Here is a 16,705-nt window from a genome sequence, read left to right on the forward strand (position 1 = left end):
CAATACGTTTTAGGGTACAAACACACACACCGTATACGCTGCGTATTTACTCCTGCGATACACAGCAGATACGCAGTAGATTAGATCTAAATAACTGAACACAGCATCAAATCTGCTGCGTATCTGCTGCGTATCTGCTGTGTCTGTTTGTACCCTAAGGGTAAGTCCACATGGTCAAAAAAAAGCACCACTGTGAAACACCTTGCCAGGCTTTGGCGTGTTTTACCTACACATATTGAAGTCAATGTGACAAAAACAGCTCATCTTTTGATCATGTGAACATAACCCAGGAAGGTTTTTATTACTAACTGCAGTCAGAGGGTAGCCTTTAAAGGGGTTCACTAGGATAAAATTATATTTAGCCATGCTGTCGGGGCTGTCAGTGAGGTATACTTACCTCTCTCGGTCCCGCCGCTGTCAGTGATTTCAAAACATCAAAAGAAAGCTCAGCATAGACTCTATACTGTCTATGCTGAGCTTTTATCTGAGGAGGGACGGCACATTACCAAATGCTTTCAAATTGCTGACAGCATCGGTGAGCAAGTGGCCCGGGACCGACAGAGGTAAGTATACCTCACTGACAGCCCCGACAGCATGGCTAAATATAATTTTATCCCAAGCAGCCTCTTTAAAGAAATGGCCAGATTACATTACATTGATTTTTTATATTGTTGTTAGGTGGGTGATGTAAAAGCTGAGGAGTTGCAATACCAATGAACAAAACGTTTTTCATGTGTTATCATCATTCACATAACCCAGACCTGGCTCTTTATGATGTTTCCATAATGGAAGGATGACCTCAGCTAATATTTCAAATCCGACTTTCATTTTACACCTTCAGAATATTTCCTCTAGGTTATACCATATGGCGTTTTATTCTACTCCCTACTGGTTAATCTGTATGTCTGGTTCTTAATGTTTCTAAAATAAGTTTACATTGTCCACACGATTTTGGCTTGGATGCTAACAGATAGTAAAACTATTTGTCTTTGCTTTTCCATTATCCATGAAAATCATAAAAAAAACAAAAAAGAAATCCAAAGTATTTTAAGACTGTTGTATTCCAGTAATTTTAGGGAAAAAAAAAACTTTTTTTATAGTTTAAAAACAGAACTTGCTGTCAGTAAAAAATGCACTAAAGGCTAAAAATAAATGTATTTTTATCTCCCATCTTTCTTTTGATTTTTTTTTTGTATGGAGTCAAACTTTTCAGCAACACCCATAGCAAAGTTACCGACTTCTATCAACAATCCGTAGATAGGTAAAAATACCCCATAAAGCTTTTTCTTGACCTTAACGTGAACCTTAAGTTTCAGGAAACATATCATGTGTAATACAGATGTATCAGAAGTTTTAAGATCTGAGACTCCCACCTCTCCTAACAAAGCTGGGAGCAGCCATAGATGTAAGAGGTGGTTACAGAGATCCTCTTGAAGAATAGATTGCAGACCAGATAGAAGAACGGATGGTTTTATTTTATTTCACACACAGTGGTACAGAATCTAGAATGTGGCAAACCCTTAATGCGATACAGTAAGCTTGGCGGTTCCACAATAGTTCTTAAAGGCACAAGACACTAGGCAGTCACAAACACACAAAGCGGCAAGACCTTAGTAGTGCAACTTAAAAAGGTTGACCCACAACAGGAATTGGTGATTGGGCCAATGGGATGTCCGACTGTGGAATGTTGTGGTTCCACCATGTCGCATAAGATTTACTTGGCAGTAGCCTGTATAGCCTGTTGTTAGAACCAGTGTAGGCTTCAAGGGATTTTTTGAAGACCAAAATTTTTTAGATACTGCTGTAAAAAAGGTTATACTTACTTATCCCAGGGGGAGCTGCGCAAAATTAGGTGACTCGGAGAGAACTGCAACAAGGATGAGGCAGGGATCTTGCAGTGCTGTCTGGCCAGTAACTTTCAGGGCAAGTTTAAGGCGGGTACATTGCTGGTACATAACCTAACCCTGCCCTCCATAACCCTGCCCGCATATGATCAAATATCCCCCTCCCCCTGGCGGTTCATGGAATAATAATCTTGTCTGAAGCCGGTCATTGGGGAAAAAAAGGTTGGGGACTACTGCTCTAAAGTCTGGTCCATCAGTTACAAGTAGTAATGCACTTGATGGCCATCATGCATGTCCACCACTGTCAGTCCTGTAGCGGTGAATGGAATAGCAGTCATTGTTACTCAGACTGCTTAGACAGACTGTGGGACATGCTAAAAAGACAGTATATACATTGCATTACATCAAATACATATATTCACAGAACAAACTGACAATAATATGGCTTCATAAAAAAAAAGTCAAACTCACCTACCCTGATCCCCCTGCTACTTCTGGTCTGACACTTCCCAGTCTCCACTCATCTCTGCAGGAACTGTCCAATCACTGAATGAGGCAGGACACTGGTGGAGCCAGCAATTGGCTGAGCAGGCAGTTCCTGCTGAAGTGACAGGACACAGAAAGTGGCAGTGAAGAGCAGGAAGGAAATAGGTGAGTATGTTTTTTTTTAGTTTTAATGCTTTCCTAGTAAAAAAAAAAAAAGTTTAACCCATTTTAACAGTTCCCTCTCATGTAAGAGGTTGGAATTACATTTACCATACTTACAAGGAACCAGAGTTGCTTACAACAACTTTAGCAGCTTTATTCTTCCAAAGGGTGGGAACTGAAAATCTAGACTCAAACCAATAAAACGTATCATATGTCACTATGACATATCCAAACTTTCTGTAACTGGAGAATAATGACTATAAAAGACACAATACTAGGCTGGAATCTGGAAGCAGACTGGCGTGAGCTCAACCACTGTGTTGTCAAAGATTACGGTAGCCCCTGAGTCTCCCTCTGTGTCTCTAATGTACTGCAATCAGTTCACAAACCTAATAAATGGAGCATTAATCTAATATAAGCATGGAACCTAATATACCAATCATGTTTGCTATGACAGCAAAACAGATATTACGTTACAGCTGCCTCATACGCTCCGGCACTGGAGGCTTATGACTTCTCGATTTCACTGTGCCTGTGTTATTGGAGTAGAATAAACACTACTCATATGGGGCATAAACATGTACAAAGCCAACTAGTCACCAAAGATTATTATTTTTTGTCAATTTGTCTTATTTTTATGGGTAGAGATTTTTTTTTTAAATGCCAAAGCATTTACCTCATCAAAAATATGAAACAGCTCTTTGTCCAGTGAATAAAATATACGCGTATCCTGAGAAAAATGACATTTTACCGTTCGCTTTCGTAAAGAGGATAAAAAATTCAATTCTCTACTATGATATTATTGCTAGACTGGCTCCTAATCCTTTTCTATTCTCTATGAGAGATGCTTATCAAGGATAAAGATTGGAATGAGCACTTTAAAGGGGTTATCCAGGATTAACAGAACAGAGCTGATGACTTGCAGAAAGGGCGCCACCCCTGTTCTATGGTTGTGTGTGGTATTACAATTTTGCTCCATTCATAGAACTGAGCTGCAATATTACACAAAAACTGAGGACAAGAGCCACATTTTTTTAAAGAAAGTAACTATGTTTTCCTAATCATATGTTTTTCTATTTTTCCATTTTACTATCTATATTATAAAATAATACTGAGATCCTTTTCTTTCTGTAATGATAAAGAGGAGGCTGCTGGAAAGTCCCCCTGCGGATTGACCTCTTTAAAAGGAATCTGTCACTAGGTATATACTGCCTTAAATGAGGGCAGCATAAACTAGTGACAGAAATGCTGAACAGATCGGCGTATAACTTACATCATTTTGTTCAGCCGTTCTCCTAATATGCAGGAAAATAGGATTCTTGCCACACCCCTCCCCCCGTTCTCCAGCTGCTTATTGACAGTTGGCTGCCTATACACAGCATGGATAGATAACTGAGAATCATTAGCTGGTGGGTGGAGTTTTCTGCTTCTCATGAATATCCAGGACTACTGGGCTCATGCTCGTAATGGAGAGGACTACTTGTTTGATAATGATGGCGATAAATAATGATTATGAACATTATTGATGGGCATCATTGTAAAATAATGACCATTAATTTCATAACACCAGCTGTTATTTTGCATAAAAAGACATTGTGTGAACAAAGCCTAAAGGTCACAGAGAATAATGTAACACATTCATGTTAGTGGGACAGGTCCCGACCATTGTTGTCTATGTTCATGTTCATGTATTTAGCAGCCTGGCCTCCCCTTAGTGCAATGACTAGTGTTGGCACATCCGCGGCAAAAACGTCCGTTATTCAATACACTGTGTGCATTGGACGTCCGTCTTCCCATTGACTTCAATGCATTGCCATTGCATTCAGTTAAATCGCGTCGAAAATCGGCCATCTTTTCTCTATTTTTGACGTTGTGCGAACATAGCCTTATGAAGAAAAAATATATAATAAAAAAAAAGATATTCCTTACTAATATTCACTAATCACTAATTTAAAAAAAACACTCCATTAAGAAATAAATTCTGAATTCATACACCTAAATTTAGGAAGCCCCCAACAAGTTTTTTTTTTTTTTTTTTAGATCACTTTGTAATTGAAGCGGATAATCTGTGTGTGTGAAGTTCTGAAATGATCAATTGATTCATTATCATATTGTGCTACTTGTCAGCCAAGTGTCCTTGAACATGAACATTTGTTGCTATATAAACATTGCTTGATTAGGCAAATACGGTACAGCCACCTACCTACTTGGCTCCGCCACAGTCTACAACATGACGCTCTCTTTAATCATATCTACAAATCTGTTAGCATTTGATTTGATGCCATTTTATTTCTGGGTGGTTTTACATAGTTGCCAGCTGCTGGCTGTGCATAAATGTATCCGTCTTGCCCCTTAGTGATTTCACTGTCATTGCTCAGTTTGCATTGCCAGTAATTTGTCATATGATAACCGTTAAAACCAACACATTCGGAGATGAGCACAGCCGCACTAATGGGAGTCCCTCTGAGCTACGCTCTCATGCGAAGAGAGGGAATAGCTCATAATAAGTTACATTCCAATATTTTTTAGTCTGACCAATGGGCTTATTTTTATATATTTTTTTATACCTTACTTAAAGTTAATCAGCGATTATATTTCAACTGTGAGAGATTTATTTATTTTTTTTAAGTTTATGTACTATGTATAGTAGATTTATACTTCGGTATGGCTTTTCTGGGGATGTCACCCAGAAAAAAAGGAGAAAAATGAAAGTTTACCATGTGCTAACATGGAGCAAAATTTCTCTATGGAGAACACCATTGGAAACCATTGGAGCATGGTGCTCAAAGGGAATACTGTACTGTTTTTTTAAATTATTATTTCCTGTATTTTAACATCATGTTTCAGTTATTATGTTGCGGTAGTCAGCAATGGCTTTATCTGTGGCCTAATAAAGGACAATAGAGACTAAACCACTGTCCTGGGAAATGCAACAGTCCATGAGAGACAGTTCCAGTGGATAGCATACAGTAGGAAGTGGGAGATTGCGATTCCACGTATAGCGCTCAATGAGACCACATCTGGAATACTGTGTCCAGTTCTTAAAACCTCTCCCACAAAAATTCTGGTATAAGAGAGACAGATCGCTGATTTCAGGGAGACCAGTCCATTCTTGCACAATCAATGCTTGCATTTTGTCAGAATTTGTTGGTTTTTGTTTGTCCACCCGTCTCTTGATGATTGACCCCAAGTTCTCAATGGGATTAAGATCTGGGGAGTTTCCAGGCCATGGACCCAAAATCTCTGTGTTTTGTTCCCTGAGCCATTTAGTAATCACCTTTGCTTTATGGCAAGGTGCTCCATCATGCTGGAAAAGGCATTGTTGATCGCCAAACTGCTCTTGGACGGTTGGGAGAAGTTGCTCTTGGAGGACATTCTGGTACCATTCTTTATTCATGGCTGTGTTTTCAGGCGAGGCTGTGAGAGAGCTGATTCCCTTGGCTGAGAAGCAAACCCCACACATGAATGGTTTCAGGATGCTTTACAGTTGGCATTAGACAAGACTGGTGGTAGCGCTCACCTCGTCTTCTCCGAATAAGCTGTTTTCCAGATGTCTCAAACAATCGGAAAGGGGATTTATCAGAGAAAATGACTTTACCCCAGTCCTTAGCAGTCCACTCCCTGTACTTTTTGCAGAATATCAGTCTGTCCCTGATGTTTTTTCTGGAGAGAAGTGGCTTCTTTGCTGCCCTCCTTGAGACCAGCCCTTGCTCCAAGAGTCTCCGCCTCACAGTGCGTGCAGATGCACTCACACCTGTCTGCTGCCATTCCTGAGCAAGCTCTGCACTGCTGGTAGCCCGATCCCGCAGCTGAAACACTTTTAAGAGACGGTCCTAGCGCTTGCTGGTCTTTCTTGGGTGCCCTAGAGCCTTTTTGGCAACAATGGAACCTCTCTCCTTGAAGTTCTTGATGATGCGATAGATTGTTGACTGAGTTGCAATCTTTCTAGCTGCGATACTCTTCCCTGTTAGGCCATTTTTGTGCAGTGCAATGATGACTGCACGTGTTTCTTTAGATATAACCATGGTTAACAGAAGAGAAACAATGATGCCAAGCACCAGCCTCCTTTTAAAGTGTCCAGTGGTGTCATTCTTACTTAATCATGACAGATTGATCTCCAGCCCTGTCCTTATCAACACCCACACCTGTGTTAATGGAGCAATCACTGAAACAATCTTAGCTGGTCCTTTTAAGGCAGGGCTGCAATGATGTTGAAATGTGTTTTGGGGGATAAAGTTCATTTTCTAGGCAAATATTGACTTTTCAAGTAATTGCTGTTAAGCTGATCACTCTTTATAACATTCTGGAGTATATGCAAATTGCCATTTTAAAAACTGTAGCAGTTGACTTTGTAAAAATTAATATATGTATCATTCTCAAAACTTTTGGCCATGACTGTAGAACGGGTTCAGGGACAGGCTACAAAAATGGTGGATGGTCTGGAGCATAAAACCTATCTGGTAAAACTTAAAGAATGACGGTCATTTGATTAAACTTCTGACATGTTATAACCACATGCCAAAAGTTTTTATCGGTGGAATTCTGGGTGCTGAGACCCCTACCGATTGCTAGAATGAAGGGGAAGAAGCGCTTAGAATTTTAGGTGATGACATTTTAGGTAAACGTGGCCAAGGCTGAGAGATATGAGATCATGTGGAGACCAGGGTATTGGTTGATCACATAGTACAAAGATGGCGCCTACACCAAACATGGAATAGAAACACAGACTATCTACAGGTTCGACTGATATTTTAGTTGTACAGTGTGGCACATATAATGTGATTATGCCATTACTCCTTATGAAGCTTCCAAGAGAGGTCATACACATGGAGTGTTTTCCCATGCACCAGGGCCCACATTGTTACCCTTTTGCCATGATTGGATTGCTACTTGCAGCCACAATTTATAATATACAGGTTGAAGGTACATTAGGGCGTAGGTGTCATTGCCCGGTCAGTTGGACCTTGTTCCTGCACACAGGGCAGAGCCATAGGTTAAAGTGGTTTTATTTGTTTTTAATAATGTTCACAATGTGCGTTTTTTAGGACCGTGCAGTTTTTTGGTGATTGTCTTTATATTTGTGTTTTTTTTTTCTTGGCAATAATAAAATTACTCTGTATCATTATTTATAACAGTTTGAAGGTGTGCTAGTTATAGTATACACTAGAGATGAGCGAACCTGGAGCATGCTCGCGTCCATCCGAACCCGAACTTTCTGCATTTGATTAGCGGTGGCTGCTGAAGTTGGATAAAGCCCTAAGGCTATGTGGAAATCATGGATATAGTCATTGGCTGTATCCATGTTTTCCAGACAACCTTAGAGCTTTATCCAAGTTCAGCAGCCCCCGCTAATCAAATGCCGAACGTTTGGGTTCGGATGGACTCAAACCCGAACCCGGTTCGCTCATCTCTAGTATACAGTATAGTATTTCTTCCTTTGTTTCGCTCACGACGTAGCAATGGACGGAATGATAATGGCAGGGAACTTTCAGTAGACCTGGAACCCCACGGATACATACTTCTGGAATGTGGCTATAATATGTCAGAAGTTTCTTCAAATGACAGGTACGGGAATAAAAATAAAAGTGCTATGGCTCTTAGAAGGTGGGGAGGAACATTGCATTAATTTGACCCGGACATCCTTGCACCAATGACCTCGGTCATGAAGGGGTCAATAAGAAACCACACAAGAACAAGGGGCACAATCTGAGGTTATTTAGAGGAAAGATTAGATAAAAAAAAAAATAACTGATTGGCTTCTCCGATGTGTCAGGGTGGAGAACAGGAAGCACTCATCAGTGAGGACCAGCATCGTCAGAATGGAATCAGCAAGGATTAGGTGGTAGAGAGTATATTTTGTCAAATATAAAAAAATAAAATATAAAAACCAATCCAGATCCCTTAAAAGTGACAGCATTTGTGGCTGCACCATGTTCAGAGACTGTGCAGATAGTTTTAGCAGACAGCTGGGTTCGTGATTAGGCTGGGTTCACACTGCGTTTTTGCAATCCGTTTTTTGAAAAAAACGGATGAAAAACGGATGCATTTGTGTGCATCCGTTTTGATCCGTTTTTCCATTGACTTCCATTATAAAAAAAAAAACGGATCAAAACGGATCCGTTTTTTTTGACGGACACAAAAACATTGCTGACACAATTTTTTTTGTCCGTTAAAAAAACGGATCCGTTAAACGTATGCTAAAAACGCAGTGTGAACCCAGCCTTAGGATTTTAGACACCTCCTTTTATCCATTGCATTTTTGCATCCCTTTATTTATACTTTGGACCTAATTGTTTCTACAATTAAGTTCCTTTCACATGATTATGATATTTTATCATATTTCACGTGATTATCATAAAATAAACCTTTTGTAGGAAACATTCCCAGTCATTGTGCAGTGTGTGTGTTAGAACACTAATGTTTTTTTAGATAGACAGCAGAACCAGACTTCATTCTTAGCAGTTGCCATTCCTGGGTCCTAACAATGACTCCCAGCACTCAGATATCCCCAGGACTTATGGTAGGTAGAATAGTGGGACCAAACAGCAGGAAATTCATGAAAACACATATCAAATGTCTGATACAAAAGCTAATGGCAACTCATATTTAGCTGTAAAATTAATTTAGCAATGCTGGACGAGACCCACCAGCTGCAAGGCCGTCCTGTCCACTTCTCTGCCGTACTTCAAGCTTGTCCTAGGGCTGCTTGTGTATTCTGGTGTCTTCCCCCTCCTTCTGCTGCAATGACACCTGCGTAAGCGGCCAACTGCTCTGGATTTATAGACACAGCTTGTCTCCACCTGTCACTGCTGACACGCCTGCCCTGACCCAAACTTGTCTGACTACGATATCTGTCGTTTCTGGTACGTGCAGTACTGATGACAGCAACAGGACCAGAAAATTCCATAGACAGAACTCAATATACATTTCCAGTTAAAAATGCTAAAAACCACATAAGAGAGACTGAACAAATATGTTCAACATGAACACAAACACATAGACGAACAAACATTAAACCATGTGACAACAGGAGACATTCACCACTTCGGCCAACCAATATGATCAGCCCTGAAAATCAGCATATGAATCTCTTAAATGAACCGAAGAATCGTCTCAAACCAGACACAGCAAAAACCTGGCATGGACCCATACGCTGGCAAAAATAAAAACTACTGAATAAACATTATTGAAGAAGACTATGACATGGCAGAAGAAAGATTGTCATGCATAATAGTGGGAACATGTTCCGCCAGAATTGGCTCATTTGTCGTTGATCGAATCTTTTATGATGGCATAAAAATCATTATTTGTTGGCATTCTATCCCCCTGTGTAAATGGGCATCTGCCAGTCATTACAAGGAGGAAAGACAAGTGATGTAAAAAAACATTTGAAATAACAAAAAAGACATAAGACTATGGTTACATATTAATGCTTGTGTTTTAAACAACTCGCTGTAATTTCAATCAGTCCCTGATTTTAAAAAAGTATCTTGTAAAATAACCCTAATTATACAGTTGACATCATGTCGGTCAAATATTTTTTCTTTTTGTCCGTTCCTCCCCAGTTCCGTGGTTACGTCACCATTTTTTCCAACATTGTCAACTTGCCTTTTTTTTTTACACTAACATTTCCGCTCCTCTTCTGTCCTCCAATGCTTTCTGCTATTCAATGATTCTCTGAGTTTCCTGACCCATTTGTTTCTCGGTTTACGCTTTCTGCCTGACCCTTATCTGCACTGTTTGCGTCTTCCTTTACCGATTCGGATTGCCTTACCTGTCTTGAAGCCTCCTGCCCTGATCCTTCCCCTGTCTGATTACCTTTCTGTTTTGTTCCTGGTATTGCTATGACTATCTCTCTAATGACCTGGCTTGCTGGCCATGTATACCCCTGCTCATTGGGGGCCAGCTACTGCTCACACGGGGACCGCACTTGCTGAGCGACTTGGTGTCCTCTAACCACAGAAGTCCAGGTTCCGCATCCTGGAATGGGATAAAGGGCAAAGACCTAGATGGCACTTAGTGGGACTAGAAGGACGGCACTCAGAGGGTTCGGTGGTGCTTGTGGTGGATATATCCAGCAATGTGTAGAGAAAAATATGCAGCACTCACCAATAGGTTCTTGTTCATTTATTCAGTGCAAAAATGCATCAAAATTTAGAGCAGTATGCATTTTGTCCAAACATGGCCTTCATCACTTGCTCAAGCTGATGAAGGCCATGCTTTGCCGAAATGTGTACTGCTGTAAATTTTAATGCATTCATGCACTAAATAAATTAACAAAAACCTATTGGTGAGTGCTGGGTGTCTTTTTCTACAAATTGCTAGAGGGCACTTAGACTCTGCTCCTTGGTGTGGCCCAAAGCCAAATGGGTTGAGAAGCACAGCGGGTCCACACACTGTCTCAGACAGCCAAGGACTCCCCTTGCTCGTGCTAGATTATAGGAGGGAAGTGGGAGTTTCAGGCCAAAGGTGGCTGTGCAGTTTCTACTAAACACCTCCATATCTGGGTTTTAACTGAGTGGTCCATCACTGCACCTAGTTATTTACCTTCTAACAAAGCTGGTATCCTAGTATAATGCTATATCATTTAAATATTGTCTGATGTTTTCTGCGGTCCTGTATATTGTCCCCTGATGAATGCCTTTGTGGTAGTATAGGGGAAACACGTCGGGACAAAATGTCTGCTAGGTAATTCGTTGAGGCCACATGGTTTGTAGCCTAAAGCGTCTATATGAGTAGGTTTTAGTGTTTGTATGCCCATTCGACCCGACCTTTGCCCCTCTGACCGTATCTGACCATGCATTTACCCTTTTACATTAAAACTATAAACTTTATTATATTTTATATCTCTATAACAATTGTGCTCTCTGCATAAACTCATAGCAAATGTTTCATTGTAGGCTTTTAGGACATATATATATATATATCTGTATTAAAATCACAACTTGTTCAAAGGAAAAGGAAATCAGTATGTATAAAAAGCCACCAATAGGAAATCTAGTGACCTTTATTGACATTTAGAGGCCATACGCCAAAAGGTCTAACCACAGTTTTGTGAAAAAATAATTGATCTTTATGTCAAATGCACTGTCAGCACTAATAGCAGGAAAGACCTTGAACACAACGGGGTGATGTATGAATGTATCAGTTTAACAGAATACACCTAGGGTAATGTATACAACAAAAAGAAACCTTTCTGCAACGTTCTGACAACACAGCGGAGATATTCTATTGTAGCTGATCAAATTAGACTTGTGAATTATTCTTTATGAAATGTGAGACGTTTTAGATATAACCGGTGTGGAGCTGTGTGGTTATTCTGTAATTCCTCAGAGCATTGGCGTACCTAACAGACAGTGTAGTATTTTTGAAAGACTGTTATGTCAGATTATTTGTCTACAGCTAGTGCCAGACAGGCAGCATTTTCTTATTACTTGTCAAAGCAATGCTGTAGCCTGACATGTTGCCTGCAGTTGCCTACCATGTTAGTGCAATGCGTTACATGACATGAGTTTCCCGCAACACGTCCCCAGTTGCCAATCTTCAAGGTAGGGGGGCTCATCTTATCCCGGATCATTTTGACCTTGAGGGCATGGCATATTTTCCCTCGCTGCTTTCTTGAAGACATAACTTTTTATCTCCTTTTTTTTCTACCTTGTTATTCGAATTTCTTGTTTTTTTGAGTTTAGAGTTTTTGAATTTTGTAAATTATGTTTTACATCTATTTTATGGGTTGAAACAATACTTAATAAATGTGTTATACACGTGTTTTACTTTTTATTTAAAGGGGTAGTCCCAAAAAAGTTATAAAGAAAGTTATACAGATTTAGGCTATGTTCACACTACGTGAGAGACCGGCCATTCCGTGACCCGGCTGGGTCACGGAACGGCCGGTCTATGCAAAGATTATTCCGGCTGGTACTTAAATACCAGCTGGATGATCTTACCAGACGCAGTGTTCTGATGCAGGCGCATCAGCGCGCGCCCGCATCAGAACTTTACACAGCAAACAATGAAGCAAGCAGCTGGAGCCGCTCGCTTCATTGTGCAAACTGACAGGTCTTTCTGCAGCCGCAATTCACTGAATTGCAGCCGCAGAAAACTGACATATCAGTTGTTTTCGGCACTGTATAGGATCCCGGCCAGAGCATATACTATGTGTATACAATCCGGCCTGGATGCCATAGCAGTAAAGGCAGTGTTCCACACTGTACAAAGTACGGCCGTTGTTGTAGTGTTGTAGCGTTGTTGTAGTGTGAACATAGCCATATAAAAGACTCCCATTTAAAAAAAAAAACTTAAGCTTTCTAGTACTTATCTTCATGAGTTTTTTTATGTCCAATTTTTTCTCTGTAAATGATGTCGGTCATTTTGAGTACTAATGACATTTTGCGTTTTTGGCGTCCATCATTACAATAATGGCCATTGATACATTACTTGAGTTCAGTGCCTTTTGGGTGTGGTTCTTTTTTGAAGGTCCATTGAATTTAGTAGTAAAGACAGTGAAAGAACCGTGGTAAAAAAGGTGTATGTGTAACTAAAAATAGTAAAAAAGAGTATTCGTCTGTTTTGTACCCAGCCGAGTAGGACTAATTTAAAAACCTGTCATAAATTTCGGAATAGAATTTTCTCAGAATATTCTTATTGACCAGATGGAGGCATTCACCACTTTGTGCGACTTTTTTAAAAAGTCGCAAATAATGAGTTGGGCACAAATCCTGGATTTTTGGGTGAATACTCAAAACAGGCAGATTAAAAAATATTCACCTGTTGAATACTGGTTTATAAATAGAACTTGGACCAAAAGTTGGCAAAATATCCAATTATTTACCAAAAAATAGGTGCAACGCCCTTGATAAATTTCCCCCTATGTGTGCTGACATCAAGTTTAAAGCGACTCTGTACCCACAATCTGACCCCCCCAAACCACCTGTACCTTCAGATAGCTGCTTTTAATCCAAGATCTGTCCTGGGGTCAGTTCGGCAGGTGATGCAATTATTGTCCCAAAAAACAACTTTTAAACTTACAGCCCTGTGCCCAACGGCTGTGGCCTAGATTGTGTATGCATTAGGCTGGCACACCCTCTCTGTCCCTCCTCCCCGCCCTCCTCATCATTAGGAATGCTCCAGGCAGATTGTCTCCTATTCATCAGCTGTGTGAATACTGAACATGGCCTGGATCAGTAAGGCACCTGAGCAATGTTCAGACAGGAGAAAATGTTCCAGTGGCATTCCCAATGATAAAGAGGATGGGGAGGAGGGACAGAGGGGTGGTACAAAGTTAGGGCACAGATACTAGAAGCCCTGGCCGTTGGGCACAGGGCTGCAAGTTTAAAAGTTGTGTTTTAGGACAATAACTGCATCACCTGCCAAACAGAGCCCAGATCTTGGATTAAAAGCAGTTATCCGAAGGTACAAGCGGTTTGTGGGGGTCAGATTGTGGGTACAGAGTCGCTTTAATTTGGTAATAACAGATGTTATTTAAAAAAAAAAACAGTGTGAACATAGCCTGTTTGTTTACTGGAACTTCATGTGCAGTTTTTTCTGTTACTACATGTATGGACTGGGTGCTGAGTAGAAGACAGTGCTGAAACTTTACACTGCTGAAACTGTATCTTGTTTAGATTATCGACCCATGTGGTATAACCTTCAGGACCTTCTTCTCTTCCCCAGAGTAAACAGCAGCTACAAAGAACCTTTTATTGTGCTAAAAGACTTTGTATATCAGTGCTTTACATGGTCACTCCATTGAATTGAACTGTTAAAAACTGAGAGTCCTCAGATATTGATAGATGGCTAACCCTATCTGTAAGAACTATGGGGGAGGTTTATCAAACTGGCTTAACGTAGAATTGTCTTAGTTGCCCCTAGCAACCAATCAGATTCCATTTCATTTTTCAAAAAATCTGTGAGGAATGAAAAGTGGAATCTGATTGGTTAAGATAATTTGATAAATCTCCCCCTGTGTGCCATACGCATGGGCCCTATGTTTGTCTGTAGTTATGTTTTAACCAATAAAGGTTTCATTGCATTTTCTAGTCTTTGTGCAACATTAACATTGAGTCTAAGGATTAAATTTTATTGGATAACTAACAACATGAAGACAATGGGCCAACTCTCCAGATTTTCTATGTTTATTTATGTGTATTAAAGTAGTCCGGCCATTTCGAAAATCCTGCAGCTGGTAGGGGCAAGGGGGAATTTGATAACGAGTGGGCACTCCCTGTGCCCGCGGTGAGCAGTAGGACTAGCCTTGCAAACACGAGGAGAGGTACATTTTTACTTGTTATCAAAATCCCCCCCCCCACCTGCCCCTGCCGGCTGGCTTGAAATTTTTCTTGAAAGGGGAACTCCGGATAAGAAAAACTTGTTTTCTATTAAAAGTACATTAAAAGTTATATAGATGTGTCTATACAATGTATTACCGTATCTGTGCGGTTCTGTCACACTTGTCGCTGATAGAAATCCAGGAAGTGAAAAAAAAAATGGCATCTGTGCAAATCCACATTGTTTCCTGCTCCTTCTGCTATCCCCCCCCCCCCCAGGAGACAAATCTTCCATGCCTTTGTCTCACATTGTGTGTGTTTGCTGAGCACAGGCTGATGATGCAGACAGGGGGAAGGGTGTCATGTCACAGGAGGCTTGGCTGGATAACCCAATCCCCTGAGTTATTAACCATCTCTGACTGACCAGAAGCAAGTGCAGAACTAATTTTACTAATTGTGATGGGTGGGGGACTGTGATGATCAGCTGAGGGAAAGCATTGCATTCTGGGAACTGCTCAACCAGAAAGGACAGAAACACAATACAGAACAAAAAACCCCAAACAAATGGATTTTTGGTAGTTTCAAAACTGGGATAGATAGGTTAGTAATGCGTTATGCTTCTGCAGAAGTTTCATTTTTTTTTAACCTCTACCTGGAGTTCCCCTTTAGGCTGGGTTCACACTACGTATATTTCAGTCAGTATTGTGGTCCTCATAGCGCAACCAAAACCAGGAGTGGATTAAAAACACAGAAAGAATCTATAACAGCCGTTGTTCTAAAATAACAGCAAATATTTGCCATTAAATGGCGGCCATCCACTCAATTTCACCATTGTGTGAACATATCCTTTCTGTGTTTTCAATCCACTCCTGGTTTTGGTTGCCATATGAGGACCACAATACTGACTGAAATATACGTAGTGTGAACCCAGCCCTAAATGGGAACTCAAGATAGTTGTGGTATACAACAAAAAATTCTAAAAGTTCCAGGTTATCACCCATGTTGGCTGCTGACATTTCATACCTGGATTTGGTGTCCTTCTGCTCCTCAGATTCTGGCCGCTCTGTATCACTCTCTTGCTACTCTGACCTTGTTCCGCAGTAAGCTTCTCCCTGTAGTCTTTGCCACAACGGTTTCGTTGTCATCTTTCTCTCTGCCAGCTCCCCCACATCACCTGGGCCCCTCCCCACCTTGTATCCTCCACCTCCTCAGCCATCTCTAACTAAAATAACTGAATTGGTGCAGCAAATGATATTCTGCTACTGGATTGAGCTGTTTAGAGCAGGAACTGTGGGTCATGTGACTTGATGACATGTACAAAGAGACCTGGCTTACGTTGATGTAAGGAATTTGTCCCTTATAACAAGCCAGGCCCACAGAGCGAGACAGGTCAGGTCCACAGAGCGAGACATGGGTCACATGATCTTCATCTTATGTGAGGGAGAGTGGAGAGACCTTGAGACCATGTGGATTAGATGGAGGGCCATTTTTCTGCACAAAAATGGTTAGACATCATATAGTTATATCTATATAACTTTGCATGGACTCAATAATCACCCAGATCCGGAGTACTTCTTTAACCCCTTAAGGTCAAAGCCAATTTTGTTTTTGCACTTTTGCTTTTTCCACTTTATGTTTAAAAGGCCATAGCGCTTGCATTTTGTCACCAAGAGACCCATATAACCCCCTTTTTTTTTGCGAAATCAATTGTACTTTGCAATGACAGGCATTATTTTTCCATAAAATATGCTGCGAAACCGGAAAAAAATCATTTGCGCTGTCAAATTAAAAAAAAACCTGAATTTGTTTGGATTTCGGGGAGTTTTGCATTTACGCCGTTCGCCCTATGGTAAAACTGACTTATTAAGCATGTTCCTCGAGTCGTTACGATTACAACGATATATAACATGTATAACTTTCATTGTATCTGATGGCCTGTAAAAAATT

General features: G+C 40.6%; 1 protein-coding gene across 2 annotated transcripts in view; it reads left to right on the forward strand.

Annotated features, from left to right (window-relative positions):
* The window catches only part of ASTN2 (astrotactin 2), a 526,582-nt gene that overhangs the window by 84,424 nt on the left and 425,453 nt on the right, over positions 1 to 16,705 (forward strand). The window lies entirely within an intron of this gene.

This window comes from Dendropsophus ebraccatus, chromosome 10 (genome assembly GCF_027789765.1).
Source record: "Dendropsophus ebraccatus isolate aDenEbr1 chromosome 10, aDenEbr1.pat, whole genome shotgun sequence".
In the NCBI taxonomy this organism is placed as follows: domain Eukaryota; kingdom Metazoa; phylum Chordata; class Amphibia; order Anura; family Hylidae; genus Dendropsophus; species Dendropsophus ebraccatus.